We start from the raw sequence: 14,000 nt of genomic DNA, 5'->3' as shown, positions 1-14,000 counted from the left end.
TTAGGTTTACAGCAAAAGATAGTGCACGGAGAAGAAGATATGAAACCCTCAATTTTCCTGTGCAAACAGGAAGTCCATTTCTTTATCTGGATCATGTCCTAGTGTTTCTTCTCACTAAATAGCCAGTCATCATCAGGATGCCTTGGACAGGACTTTATCTCACTAAATACTGCTTTTGCAGTATTGTTGAGCAAGGGGACAAGTCTAACTATCTTACATCTGTCTATATTTCTTTCCATCTTCCTAGATTTCTAGTATCATGAAAAGGGAAAGGGAGCTCTCCTCAAGACCTAAGGTCTGCCCTGAATCTTGTATTCCCTGTGGGTCTCATGCTGTCTCCATTTCACCCACAGTTTGTACCAGAGCTTTACCTACCAAAGAAAGTTAAACTTAGGGTAGTGGGTCTGAGAATGGGAGGAAAGCATGCAACATTATACAGGATGTAAAAATATATATTCTTAATTTTGGTTCATATTTTCATCCATTATCTTAACAGGATGAGATCTTAATGGTAATATAGGCTGTATTGACCCAGTCCCTTTATAATCACTCCTAGGTTGAAAAAAATGGTTCTAAGCTGATGAAGAATTTCCAAATGATTATTGTATTTCAAAAAATGCTCTACTAGGCATTGTGTTGATATGTGCTGCCTATATTCCTGAGCTAATATTAATATTTCTTTTTATTTGTATTGCCCATAATCTTTTTTGCTGAGTATTAATGATCTAAATTCTAAATTCCTAAAAGAAATGAGCAGGTTATGAATGATTCTCTACCACATTGTCATTAGGATGGTAATGGAGCACGAAAATAGTTGGTGCTGATTTATTTTGCCCTGGAAACTCAGAATACCCCAAGTTATAAATATACCTTAAACTGAGAGGTTCAGTGTTTCAATGTAGATATAACATCAAAACTATGCCTTCGATTTTGACTGATGACCAAGAAGACCTTTGTCAGGTCAGCATGATGAAATTGTGCTAATAAAGGAAAATGAGACATAGAAAAATGATTTTAGAGGTTCAGAACTTTATTAGAATTAATAACTAAGTGATAATGGGCTGTAAATATATCCTATAATGAACAGAGGGCAAGAAATATCTAACTTAAAGTAGACAGGCTATTTTCCAGAAGTTGATTGTTTTGTAACTCAGCATAGTTTCACATAGGATTAGTAAATGGTGGTTGTTTTCTCAAGGCCATATATGCATTTGTAAATGTGGTGTATGAGGCCTAGGACTTCAGAGAATGGTGTAGGCACGGGGTGAAGGAGGCAGCAGGTGCAGGGAGCCCAAATAAAATTGGGCTTCTCTGGAGCACCGTGGTGAGTAGTCAGAGTCACCTGGAGCATGCATGCTGCAGTCTAGTTCCAGTGATGGCCCGTGGCACCTGGGCCTTCTGACTTATTGAAGTCTGACCAGTAACCATGAAGCCATATCGATTCAACTTCCTGAATGCTTCTTGTACGTGCGTGCTAAGTCGCTTCAGTCATGTCTGACTCTTTGCAACCCTATGGACTATAGCCTGCCAGGCTCCTCTGCCCAGGCATGAATACTGGAGTGGGTTTGCTGTGACATCCCCCACGGAATCTTCCTCACCCAGGAATGGAACCCGTGTCTCTTACATCTAACCTGCACTAGCTGGTGGGTTCTTCGCCACTAGCATCACCTGGGAAGCCCAAGCGCTTACTGCTGCTGCTGCTAAGTCGCTTCAGTCATGTGCGACCCTGTGTGACCCATAGACGGCAGCCCACCAGGCTCCCCTGTCCCTGGGATTCTCCAGGCAAGAACACTGGAGTGGGTTGCCGTTTCCTTCTTCAATGAATGAAAGTGAAAAGTGAAAGTGAAGTCCTCAGTTGTGTCTGACTCCTAGTGACCCCATGACTGCAGCCTACCAGGCTCCTCCATCCATGGGATTTGCCAGGCAAGAGTACTGGAGTGGGTTGCCATTGCCTTCTCCAAAGTGCTTACTAAATCTGTGTAATTCTCCTTAATTTTATTACCAACACCATCTCCCACTAGGACTCCGGAAATAATTTTCTAATCACTCTGCTCTGCATCTACACTTTCCCACTGAGTGTCCATAATACAATCAAACATCTTTAAAGACTCAACTTTTAGAGAATTATTGCGGTATTTGAATCTGTCAATAATTTTCCATTGTCCTTACAATAAGGCCCCAAATGCTCAATGATCAAAACATTTAAACTCCATTCAGTGATTGTAAGGTAGGCAACACTTTCCCCAACAACAAGCAGTTGTAATGAAGAGGAGACTGCAATTTGTTTGGCCAGTTAAGTGACATTTCAATATATAGCTATTAACAAAATGACTCCAATATTTACTATAACTCAATTCTATTCAAGAGTCATTAACTCATGGTCTGCAGTCCAGAACCCGCCTGTAAACATGTTTTGTTTAGCTTATACATTATTAAAAATATTTCAGGCAGTATTTTAAAATTGGAAAAATGAAAATAACTGAGACTTCCAGCTCTCTTAAACCTGGGAGAGACTGAAGACCTGGGATTCATATTCCCCTCCTGGTAGCAAGAAGCTGGAACAGAGTGGCAGGTGTCCGTTTTATGGAGAGCAGTGGTTCTCAAACATTTTAGGTGGGCATGCAGTATATGATGGTGAAGGCGATGGCACCCCACTCCAGTCAGTACTCTTGCCTGGAAAATCCCATGGACAGAGGAGCCTGGTAGGCTGCAGTCCATGGGGTCGCTAAGAGTCGGGCACGACTGAGTGACTTCACTTTCACTTTTCACTTTCATGCATTGGAGAAGGAAATGGCAACCCACTCCAGTATTCTTGCCTGGAGAATCCCAGAGACGGGGGAGCCTGGTGGGCTGCCGTCTATGGGGTCACACAGAGTCGGACACGACTGAAGCGACTTAGCAGCAGCAGCAGCAGTATATGAAAATCACGTGGAGGCCTTGATAAGCCATAGATGGCAGGTCTTACCAGGGAGTTTTCAATTCAGTGGGTCATGATCCAAAAATGTGCATTTCTGACTATCTACCAGGTGAGGCTTATGCTGCAGGTCTGGGGTCCATATTTTGAGAACCACTGTGGTAGGAAATGTGCTTTCCAGCAAAGCATGGTCCTTTCACTTACTGGTTCCTGTACCTCGGGTATCTGCTGCCACTTTATCACCAAGCTCACACTACTACCTTTAGTCTATTTAGAGAAATATTTCCCCCTATGTATCTCTCCAGATAATGGGAAAATTAAAAAAAAACAAAACTGTTTGTGGAAGCAAAGAACATTTCAACATGTTTAAAATGCAAACACTTAGGCCTTTTTACTCAAACTTGACTTTGTGAGCTGTTTTATGGCAACTTTCACACACGCAAGAAGAGTTTGCCAATAAACCTGAAACTAAGGATTTCAGTCATTTACAACTGGGTTTGAGCTCCTGCCTCTGACTTTTACCAGCTTTGTGACCGTGGAAAGCTTTTGAATCTTATTAAGATTCATTTCCTTATCTATAATATAGGGATTTTTAACGATATGTATGTTAAAATAAAAAACAAGTGGAAACCAGCCTCAAAAATTCCCTAAGCAGATGAAGTCAGCAAAACTTAATTTAGTTTATTTTGCAAGACTTAACTTGACCTGCATCATTTCTTGATTATGCCTCTGGAAATCATAAGGAAAACTTAAACTGTTTCCCAAAATTGTTGAGGTAACCGAGGATTAATTCCCTATCTAAGAAAATTCTAATATTATAGTCTATCACTGTGAAGAATAAACAGTCACTTCACTGCTTTGTCATTTTATAAGATGGACAGAGGGGCCTGGTGGGCTACAGCCCACAGGGTCACACAGAGTCAGACGTGACTGAAGTGACTTAACAGAAGCTGCTTCTGTAAAATATATCCCAGAGCCTCCTTCCATATTTTGGTTTGAGTTTTCCCAGTTTGCAAACTGTCTTTTTGGTGTGTGTGTAGTAAACTTTTACTAATTACTACTTTGGTGATTTGTTGGGTTTACTTCTGTTATTTATAAACTTTTGATAAATTTTATAAATTTATCTGGTTTTATCATGGTTTTACCTGGTTATCACTGGTTTTATCATGGAATTAAAAGATTGCATGGTGCCTGGTACACAATAAAGTGTTCAGTATCTGCCAGTTTCATTGCTGAGATTTTAATACAGATTTTAAAATGATGTAACCAGAAGCTGGAAGGAGAGGAAAAATCTAAGCAAAAATGTAAAGCATTCAGAACATGGAAAACCTGGATCAGAAAGTTTAAAACCCAAACTGAGTAGAGGTTTGCAAAGAGGACATAGGACAACAAAAAGAGAGCCTCAGTTGTTTTTAGGGAAGGAAAAACAAGGAAGGGGTACCTGCTACTTAGAGAAATTGTGTAATGTTAACAGACAACAGAAAGAAAGCAGAACTATCAAACTAGTGTTTTTATTTTTTTTCTTCTTGGTCAAAGAGAAGTATTTGCAGTCAGAAAAGGAAGAATAAACATTGGTAAGAGGAGTCTAAGTTTCTTAGAGACAGAAAGAGAACCATCCAAATGAGTTCATGTTAGCCACGTCATGTGTGTGTGCCAAGTTGCTTCAGTCGTATCTGACTCTCTGCGACCCTATGGTCTCTAGTCTGACAGGCTCCTCTCTCCATGGGATTCTCCAGGGAAGAATACTGGAGTGGGTTGCCAGGCCCTCCTCCAGGGGATCTTCCTGACCCAGAGATCGAACCCATGTCTCCTGCTGCTCCTGCGTTGCAGGCGGATTCTTTACCACTAGTGCCACCCGGGAAGTCCCATAGGCTACTAGGAAAAGGGCAGGCAAGATTGGGAAACCCAAATGGCAATCCATGAGGAATCACAGAGCATGAGCACGTGTCCAACACATGCGACACAGAGTTTATCCTGATTTCCAGAAGAGACAAGGGTCTTCTCAGTCTCGTAACTTTATGTATTATAAACCAATAAGCTTGATGTTTACCCCACGTAAAGCAGTACATGGATTGTTTATAAGCATTTAGAGGGCTTCCCTTGTGGCTCAGCTGGTAAAGAATACACCTGCAATGTGGGAGACCTGGGTTCGATCCCTAGGTTGGGAAGATCCCCTGGAGAAGGGAAAGGCTACCCACTGCAGTATTCTGGCCTGGAGAATTCCATGGACTGTATAGTCCAGGGGGTCACAAAGAATCAGACATGACTGAGCGACTTTCACAAGCATTTAGAAAAGGTAAAAGATGATTATAAACATTAATTCCTAAATGTCAGCTTTGTCATTTTCCTTTCTGGGATGATTATTAAGCTACGAGATCATGAAAATTAGTCACTCATCTGGTGAATAGCTATTGAATAAAAATGTGTCTGTCACATTTTTATTGGAGAAACGAGCAATACATTCATGTATTAATGAATATGGGATAGAATCAAGTGTTCTAGGAAGGAATGAGACAGAAATCTGACCAGGTACACAAAAAAAGAGTGGTGGCAGTCTTTACCAAAATGGAAAAGGCAGTAGTTGCTGAATGGAATAATAGAAAACAAATTACCTTTTAGACTTAAAATATATCAGTGATGTTGAGATGTCTATTAAGATACAGCTATAGAGTTCAAAGGCCCTGGACTGGAGATAAAGATGTGGGGTTAATTAGCGTGTATGATTGTCAGATTTTCACAGTGGCTGAAATTTCTGAGTGTTGAGTGAGAAGAGAGCTTAGAATGCAGGGGAAAAGCTAGAATGCAGGGAACACTAATATTAAAGAAAGAAGAAAGGTACTGACAAAGAGGCCTGAGAGACAAAGCTCAGTTTGATGAGAGGAGAGCCAAGAGAGAGTGCTGTTACCCCGCTGAGGGGAGAGGGCATTGCTACATGGTGTTGAGGGAGCGTGTGGTTTGGAGACATGGTTTGTTGTGACACTAGTTGGCACTGATGTGTGACTTTTGTGCATCAGTCCTCAGCTGTAGGACTACACCCTCACCTCAGGACGAAGGATAGGAAGAGGGAGATGGACTGAGTGCTCAAAGAATGAGAGGTCTGCAGAAATGCTAAATGAAAGAGCAGGGAGTAACAGCAGAAGCTGTTGAAAACAGTAGATTCGTACGGTGATTAATTAAGATCATGTGCTATTGAGTGGGCAGCCAAAATACTGGTTAGCATAACTGAGACTCAAAATAGCATTGTTGGAACAAATGGTCAAATCTAGCAGAGCGAAAAAATCTCATCGGATGTATGTCTGTTCCTCCACTTGTCCAAGGAATTGGCAAAGTGCTGAATGAAACAGACTATGACAAATTCTGTGGAATGAAGACATATATACCACACTTGCTCTTTTTTTATTTCCCTTAAAGGGACAACAAATATTTGATTAACATTTTCTTTCTTTAAGAAGGGATTTTAAGAGAGCAATGAACTGAATCAACATTTTCCATCTGGACACAAAAACATGTGGAATTTAACTGACAGTCATACAAATGAAAAATACCTTTCAGATTTCATGTTGTTCAGTTGCTCAGTCTCTTTGTGACCCCATGGACTACAGCTCGCCAGGTTTCCCTGTCCTTCACCACCTCCCAGAGCTTGCTCAAACTCATGTCCATTGACTTGATCATGCCATCCAACCATCTTATCCTCTGTTATCCCCTTCTTCTTTTGCCTTCGATCTTTCCCAGCATCAGGATCTTTTCCAATGAGTCAGCTCTTCCTATCAGGTGTTCAAGGTTTTGGAGCTTTAGCATCAGTCCTTCCAGTGAATATTCAAGGTTGGTTTCCTTTATGATTGCCTGTTTAATCTCCCCGGAGTCTTACGGACTCTCAAGAGTCTTCTCCAACACCACAGTTCAGAAATCATCATTTCTTTGGCCCTTAGCCTTCTTTATGGCCCAATTCTCCCATGACTGCTGGACATAACTTTGACAATACAGACCTTTGTCAGCAAAGTAATGTCGCTGCTTTTTAATATGCTGTCTAGGTTTGTCAGATTTTGTAGCTGACTTTGAATTCACTAATAAAAATATTAATAACATAAATAACATTTTGAGCATTTATTGTGTGTTAGGTAGTTATAGATGTTTTATATATATAGTAGATATATGAATCTCATTCCAAAGACTCAGTTAATTTAGGAAAATAACTTAAACATTTCTTCTAAATCAATTCTATGTTAACTCTCCTACTGCCTAGCTAAGAGTAATAATTTCAGGTGGTTTTTGTTTCTCTCTTCAGTCCTGGGTTGAGACAAAGGTTCTGGAGGGATTGACACTGTCCATTGTCTAGTAAATTGCAGAAGTGGGGACACATCTCTGAAGTTGAGTTACTCTAAAACTGCCTTTGGCCTGTAGCACAGCCCTGCCCTTTAGGGTTGGAGTCTCACACAGATGTTTTGTTATACCATGTAAGGGCAGGGAAACTTTAAGAGGCAACGGACCATTTGTGCTGAGACTTTGCAAGAAACCATTTCCTCTTTGGAATCTGACTGCCTCCCCAGGAGCACTGCCCAGAAAGAAGGGAACTTGGCTCCAGGACCCCCACCATTCTGTCTGTTCTAATTGCTTCTCCTTTACGTTCTCTTTCTCAGCCCATGGAAAACCCTATTCTAGGCAGAGAGTGGATGAAATTATGGCTGTCTGACCCTTACATCTCCAATATATTTTGTCTATACATCATCCCCAAGCTCTAAGTTCCCCCCTTTAAAAGTTTTTGACTAGCTGCATCCCCTCTCTGCAGTAATGAGATCAGGGTTGCCCATATTTTTGGAAAAGAGGAAATGCCAGGAAAAAAATGTGATGAAATAACTGTATCACCACACCCACAATAAATTCTTTGTTCTTGAAGCAACAAACTTAGTTAACAAACTGATAGGGTCATTGATGGTTGCAAGAAAGTGTCCTTCCAAATCTAAAATTCTGCAGTTCTGCTAATGCTAGGGGAGGTCATTTGGTTTGTGATGCTGGAAAGGACAGGAAAAATATGGGCATCATTTGAGGTGTCAGGCAGCAGTGGGTCAGACACTGAAAAAGGGCTCTGACTATTATATCTGAGCATGATTTCAAGATTCTTAAGAAATAATGTGAATGGAACTGAAAACTCTTCTCTGATGCCTAATTGTTGACTTTGCCTCCTCTCTCAAGACCTCTAGTCATTAACTTCTCTTGTAGGTTGCTGGTGCTGCTGCTGCTGCTAAGTCGCTTCAGTCATGTCCAACTCTGTGTGACCCCATAGACGGCAGCCCACCAGGCTCCTCCGTCCATGGGACTTTCCAAGTCATTAACTTCTCTTCCAGGTTAGGCCCTGCCATTTCCTCAGCTTCAAACCCCTGGCTGTGCCTTGATAGGACATCTCAGCCCTTGGACACCCTCATTCTTCTGCCTTGGGGTCAGGACATGGTGGGCTCTGAAATTTTATGGGACATTATTATCAATGAACATTTATCAATATGGGGTGTTTAGAGCCCTGTGATAAAGTTTCACATGCTGTAAACCTCAAGGGGCTTCCAATCATGTTGGAGAAATGAGGTACATGCATAATGCACCCCGTCCCAAACAGCCTGTATGTCACTGCTCTAGGAGTTGGGAGAAGGAGAGGAGCACGAAAAGGAACTCTCAGCTGCTGAGTCAAGAAGGCGTGCACTTATGCCACTTGAGTTGCAACTGCTTTTCAAGCCCCACCTAAAAATAACTCAAGCTCAATCTGCAGAAATTCTGCCCTGAGTGGGTATGCCTGTGTTCAAGAAGGATGAGTGATTCTTAGACCTCAGCAACTGAGCAGGAAGTTTCGACCTCAGTAACATCAGCAATTAAGACTAATAATATCTCCCATTCTGCTTTGAAGATGAGAAGACTGTATAGGTGAAAGAGCACTAGTTGCTGTTCAGATATTTACTGGGATTGTTCATTATTATTTCACATTCAAGAGGTACAGCAGGTGCTTTTACATTCTGATCTGACTACTAAATCCAGAGTGAGGCCCTTCCCTCCAAACTGATCACTCTGGTGTTTAATCAGATTCTGAAAACCTCACACTACCAAAGCACCCATTTTTAAAATTGCTGTTTAAGATAAATGTCCTACACTTTTATGTTGTATTTTTGAAATGGATTTGATCAGAGCAGTCCTTTGATATCGTAAATATCTACACATCAGCTCAACTACTTTCATATTAATCAAAATATTTAGGCATCTTAAGAGCAATTTCTCATATTCATAAAAAAGGCTATGGTTATTGACTTCCTGATATTATGTTTTGGGAAATCTCTTTATGACTGTGTAAAAGGAATAAAAGCTAGTTTCGTGGAACTACAGAGTAATTGTCAGAGTAATGAATGCTTTAAAAGTACATTGATTCAAAGCCTACCAGGCTCTCCCCCTCCAGCTGCGTGAGTGTGCCCTAGTGAGTCTTCGAAGGAAGGAAGCTCTTCCTTTGCCCCACTTCCTGTGCCTTCTCAGAGCTGGGCTTCGAGCCAGTGGGAACGGAGAACGGCCAGACTGTTAAAAGGTCAACGGCCGACATGGTGTTCTCAGCATCTCTCAAAGGTTCTTAGGGAATGAGTTGCAGGGAGCTGAGTGGCAGCGAGTGTACCCCAGAGAGTACACTTGAGTTTTTTATTTCACATGATTACATATGTAAATTGGTTTTTGATTCCCTGGGTGCCACCAGGGTTACGGGGTGTCGAGGGAGGTGGAAGAGAAGTGTGCTGGGCATGCATGGGGGGTGGAGGAAGCTGGTCTGGGGTTAAAAATGTGCTACAGACATTTCCCTAAAGTGAAAAAGCTCCACAATCACAAAAATCCAGACAACGAGGCAAGAACTGTGAATCTAAAAAATGAGACTGAATTTTTAAGTGACATATGATAATCCTGTGATACTTTAAGAATTCTACATTAGCAAGGACTTATTTTTTTAAATACTTCATAATTGGCTTTTAAAGGTTTTCCTATTATAGCCAGGTAAGTTAACACATATCCACCCTGCTCTCTAGACTAAAACAACCCCCAGGAATGAGTAAATGTCTGTGACATTTCGGTTAATTGGAGTCAGTGTTGGGGAACCTTTTGACTGTTAACGGCTATAAGCATAACCTTTATTTGTCTTCACTAATGTGGTTTGAGAAGATGCAGGGTTGTGTTGGAAAGTGTGGGCAGAGGTGGGGGATTTTGAAAGCATATGAAGTTGTTTATTAGCTTTGTACGTTTATGACATTTCAAAGACAAAACATGAACTTTGCAAAATCATATTCTTCAATGATAGAAATAGTATAACTAGGGATATGGACATATAGATAAAAGAGAATACAGTCTGTTTGAAACACATTATAAGGGTGAAAATCCTTATCAAATTTGCCATTTCCCCTACAAGGAAAGTGTAAGAGATCTAACTGAGATGTGCTGCCAGACATGGGAGGGTCAACCACAGGAGGAGGGAACTGGATCAGGAAAAGTGGGACTTGGGGAATACAATGCAGCAGAGGCTGGAGGACCTTGCACAGCATTATCTAGAAGGTCTGACAACAGACTGCAGGTGATGGCTGGGCAATGTTAACCACAGAGAATTTCAGAGCAAATGATGTTCAAGGGTCTTACCAGCACTGCCCAAGGGAAAGATGTAATTTAACACTTTTTAGTAGCGATATTTTAAAAAGTAAACAGGAACAGGTGAAATAAACTTAAAGAACTTATGGTGTTGAACCCAGTACATCCTGTCAACAGGAGGCACTAGCGACTTCCAGTGCCGGGTAGCCACACGTGACTATGACAGGGAAGAATTCAGTCAAGTTTTGGCACCAGGAAAGTCTGTCATAGGAAGGCTAGCCTCATGAGGACTGATGGGAATTCTTCTGTTAACTGTTAGTTTACAGAAGAGAAAAAACAGGTTAGAAACTTCATCAAAAATTTCCATCTTATTTGCAGTGAAAGCTATAAACATTAAAATATCAGTTAGATACTGTTTCCCACCTGTCGAAATGGCCAAAGATTTTAAAAAATTGCAGTTGTTTGAAGGTACCCATGCTGCTATTAGCAGTGTAAATTGTTATAACTCTTTTTGAAAACAGATTTACATTTCATGTCAAATGTGTTCGATTTTTTTTTAACTTCTAAGATTCTACTATGAAAAACAATAAAATTGATTATTTCCTGAATGATGATCTTAAAACAGATAACATGCTTAGTGTATGTTGGAAGTCTTTTAATTCTAACACCAGCCCTGCATGTGCTAAGTCACTTTAGTCCTGTCTGACTCCTTGTGACCCCTTGGACTGTAGCCCGCCAGGCTCCTCTGTCCACGGGATTCTCCAGGCAAGAATATTAGAGGGGATGCCTTTTCCTTCTCCAGGGAATCTTCCCAACCCAGGAATTGAACCCGCATCTACTTCTGTCTCCTTCATTGGCAAGCAAGTTCTTCACCACTTGCACCACCTGTGATGGAGTTATTATTATCCAGTTTTAATCCCTTGAGATAAGCCAAAGTATGGAAAAATTTATTATCACCGTATTACTATAACATTGTTAAAAGAAGCAAAAAATTAAGCTCCCTCCACCCACTAGGAAAAAAAACAGATAAAAAACGTGATTCAAAAATCAAGGAATGATTACTTAAGTGAACCTACTCAAGGCAATTGATGTTTTTACTAAAGTGTTCTTAAAGATATATAATTTCATGGAAAATACATGTCTTAGTCTGCCATTGCCTCAATAAAGCCCTATAACAGAAGCACTGAATCTGCGTGGCATACAACAATAAGCATTTATTTCTCATGCACACGTTTGCAGATTTGCTAGGATGTGGCTCTGCTTTGGGCTTCAGATAAACTGACTTTGGCTGCAGGCTCATGTATGATGCACTGGATTCATTGTAGAGCCTGTGATGAAGGACATCTGCTACTGGGGGAAGCTCTTCTCATGGCAGACCCCTGGAGTGCAAGAGGGCGTGAGGGCACAGGAACAACAGTAATTGCACAGCACATTTTAAGCATCTGCTTTCTTCGTGTCTGCTAACTTTCAAAGCAAGTCACATGGCCAAGCCCCTGGCCTAAATTTGAGGAGTGGAAAAGTTCCTCTCCCTGCCATGAGAAAGTGGCAAGAAAGTTATACATAATTTTATTACAGCAGAATAGAGAATTCAACCTACCATGTTCTGGTTTCCAACACTGTTATTCACATCCCTGCCACATATACTGACCCCCATTCCAACATCCCTCCAACTCTCATTCCATGATGGCACCAGGCCAAGAAGAAAGCACCTCTGGATCTATGTTTAGATGTCATTCCTTTTGATCTAGAGACCTTTAGCTAAAAAAGACAAGTCATCTCTCTCCTCCCACATCTTACATACAAAAGTGGAACAGGAACGAGATGACCACAGTAAACACCCCCATTCTAACAGGGGAAGAGTGAGAAGCATATAGTAGTCATGGGCTTATAGCAATTGCAAAATCCTGGGAGGCAAATGTTGCCAGGTTCCCTTACCTGGCTGAAGAGAACGTTCTTGGATTAGATTCCGTTACTGTGCCCTGGGAGGATCTGCCCATACTCCAGTCTGGTCTTCCCTCAAGCTCTTGGTACTACTCTTTGGGAGGTCCTTCTTTGCCAAAACTCCCCTCTGGCCGGGTCTGAATGCAGCATTAGGGAATATGCCCAATTTGGTAGCTGAGCAACCTTCTCAGCTTGCTTCCTGCCTGAAAATAGTTGGGGAAAGAGAAGGTATTTTCATATCTAAAAGAGCCATGATCACTTTTAATTCAAGCTGATGTAAATTTTTCTCAAAACAGTTAACTTTTTCATTCCTACAAATCCTAGTATTTCTGAGCTCTGTTCACTCTCAATTCTTTGAAAACTTGCCCTGTTTTTCTCTGCTTTCATCTCTTACAGTACCTTTTCAAATGCAATTAGCACCAACCCACTTATCCCATCAACACTGTGCATTGCGCTTGCCCATCATGCCAACTTTATCAAGTCCACTTTCAGACTTCCGGTTTATTTAAAGTAACAGCTATAACAAATGTTTCACCAGTAAATAACAGGGATCAACATTGTCCCAGCCACCCGTGACAATATCCCTGTTGCCTGCTCTCTAGTCCCCAAGCTGCTGGCACATGTTTCAGGATTTGTTACCGCAGCCTCCTATTTCTAGTCCTTATTTTAGTCTTAGTTAGCTATTGTCACAATAATGCTATATAACAAGCAGCTATAAAATCTTAGAGGCATGCAGCAATAAGCATTAATTTCTCACTTATGTGGGTTGGCTGAGGTTTGGCTCAACGTCCAGCTCAGTGGCAGCTGGGCTTAGGTCTTGGCCTTGGGTTGGATTCACGTCTGCTCCACTTGTGGTTGTTCCGTAGCCACGGCTGCATGAGCTCGTCTCATTATGGATGAACACACTGCAAGAGAACAAGCCCAGCCACGTCAGCACATTCCAAGCCTGTGCTTGCATCATGTTGCTTTGTCTTTTTATTCTGTATTTTTGATGCTTTAGCATTTTGGGGGCCTTGCTGACCCTGGAGGGACTGCCCCTCCCAGGATTAGCTAATTCCTGGAGACAGTGAATAACTAAGTTTTCCAGTATGCTTTTCATATGCAAATGGATATAGAGGCCATACCCCAACCATCTCTTTTATGGAGCTCTTACATTTCTGGCCAATATTTCCCTGCTCTAATCACCCCAGGGCCAGGTGCCAGACAACTAGGAACAACACAGAACCCACTGAAACTATTAAAAATAGTCAATCTGCTTACGCTGCTTTACCCATTCCTTCCCACAGAAACCACAATAAAGATCTTGCCCACATTTTCCCCTTGTTCCTTCTGCCTCTTGACTGACCCTGTGTGGCCTGTAGTATGGTAGGTCTCCTTTTCTTGAGATCTGTAAGTGAACAAACTCTCTCTTCAATGGCATTTATTTCTGGATCTGTTGGCCTTGCCATACCTGAATAACTACTAATATCCCTTTGACCAATTTAAGTCACTTGGCCAAACCCAACATCAAGGTGTCAGGAAGTACCCTCTGCTCACCAGCTTTGGCAAGAATGAGTAC

The 14,000-nt window shown here is 41.4% G+C and overlaps 1 long non-coding RNA gene across 1 annotated transcript; it reads right to left on the bottom strand.

The window, feature by feature from the left end:
* Positions 1-11,556: 11,556 nt before the first annotated feature.
* LOC133261175 (uncharacterized) lies at positions 11,557-13,707 on the bottom strand. Its single transcript, XR_009741033.1, has 3 exons — positions 13,200-13,707; positions 12,437-12,645; positions 11,557-11,880 (listed from the first exon to the last, which is right to left on the bottom strand). It is a non-coding gene; the product is annotated as an uncharacterized LOC133261175 (long non-coding RNA).
* Between the last annotated feature and the right edge of the window lie 293 nt (positions 13,708-14,000).

Source organism: Bos javanicus, chromosome 15 (genome assembly GCF_032452875.1).
Source record: "Bos javanicus breed banteng chromosome 15, ARS-OSU_banteng_1.0, whole genome shotgun sequence".
In the NCBI taxonomy this organism is placed as follows: domain Eukaryota; kingdom Metazoa; phylum Chordata; class Mammalia; order Artiodactyla; family Bovidae; genus Bos; species Bos javanicus.
Note: the sequence above shows the minus strand (reverse complement) of the source record. Positions and strands in the feature narration are given on the sequence as shown.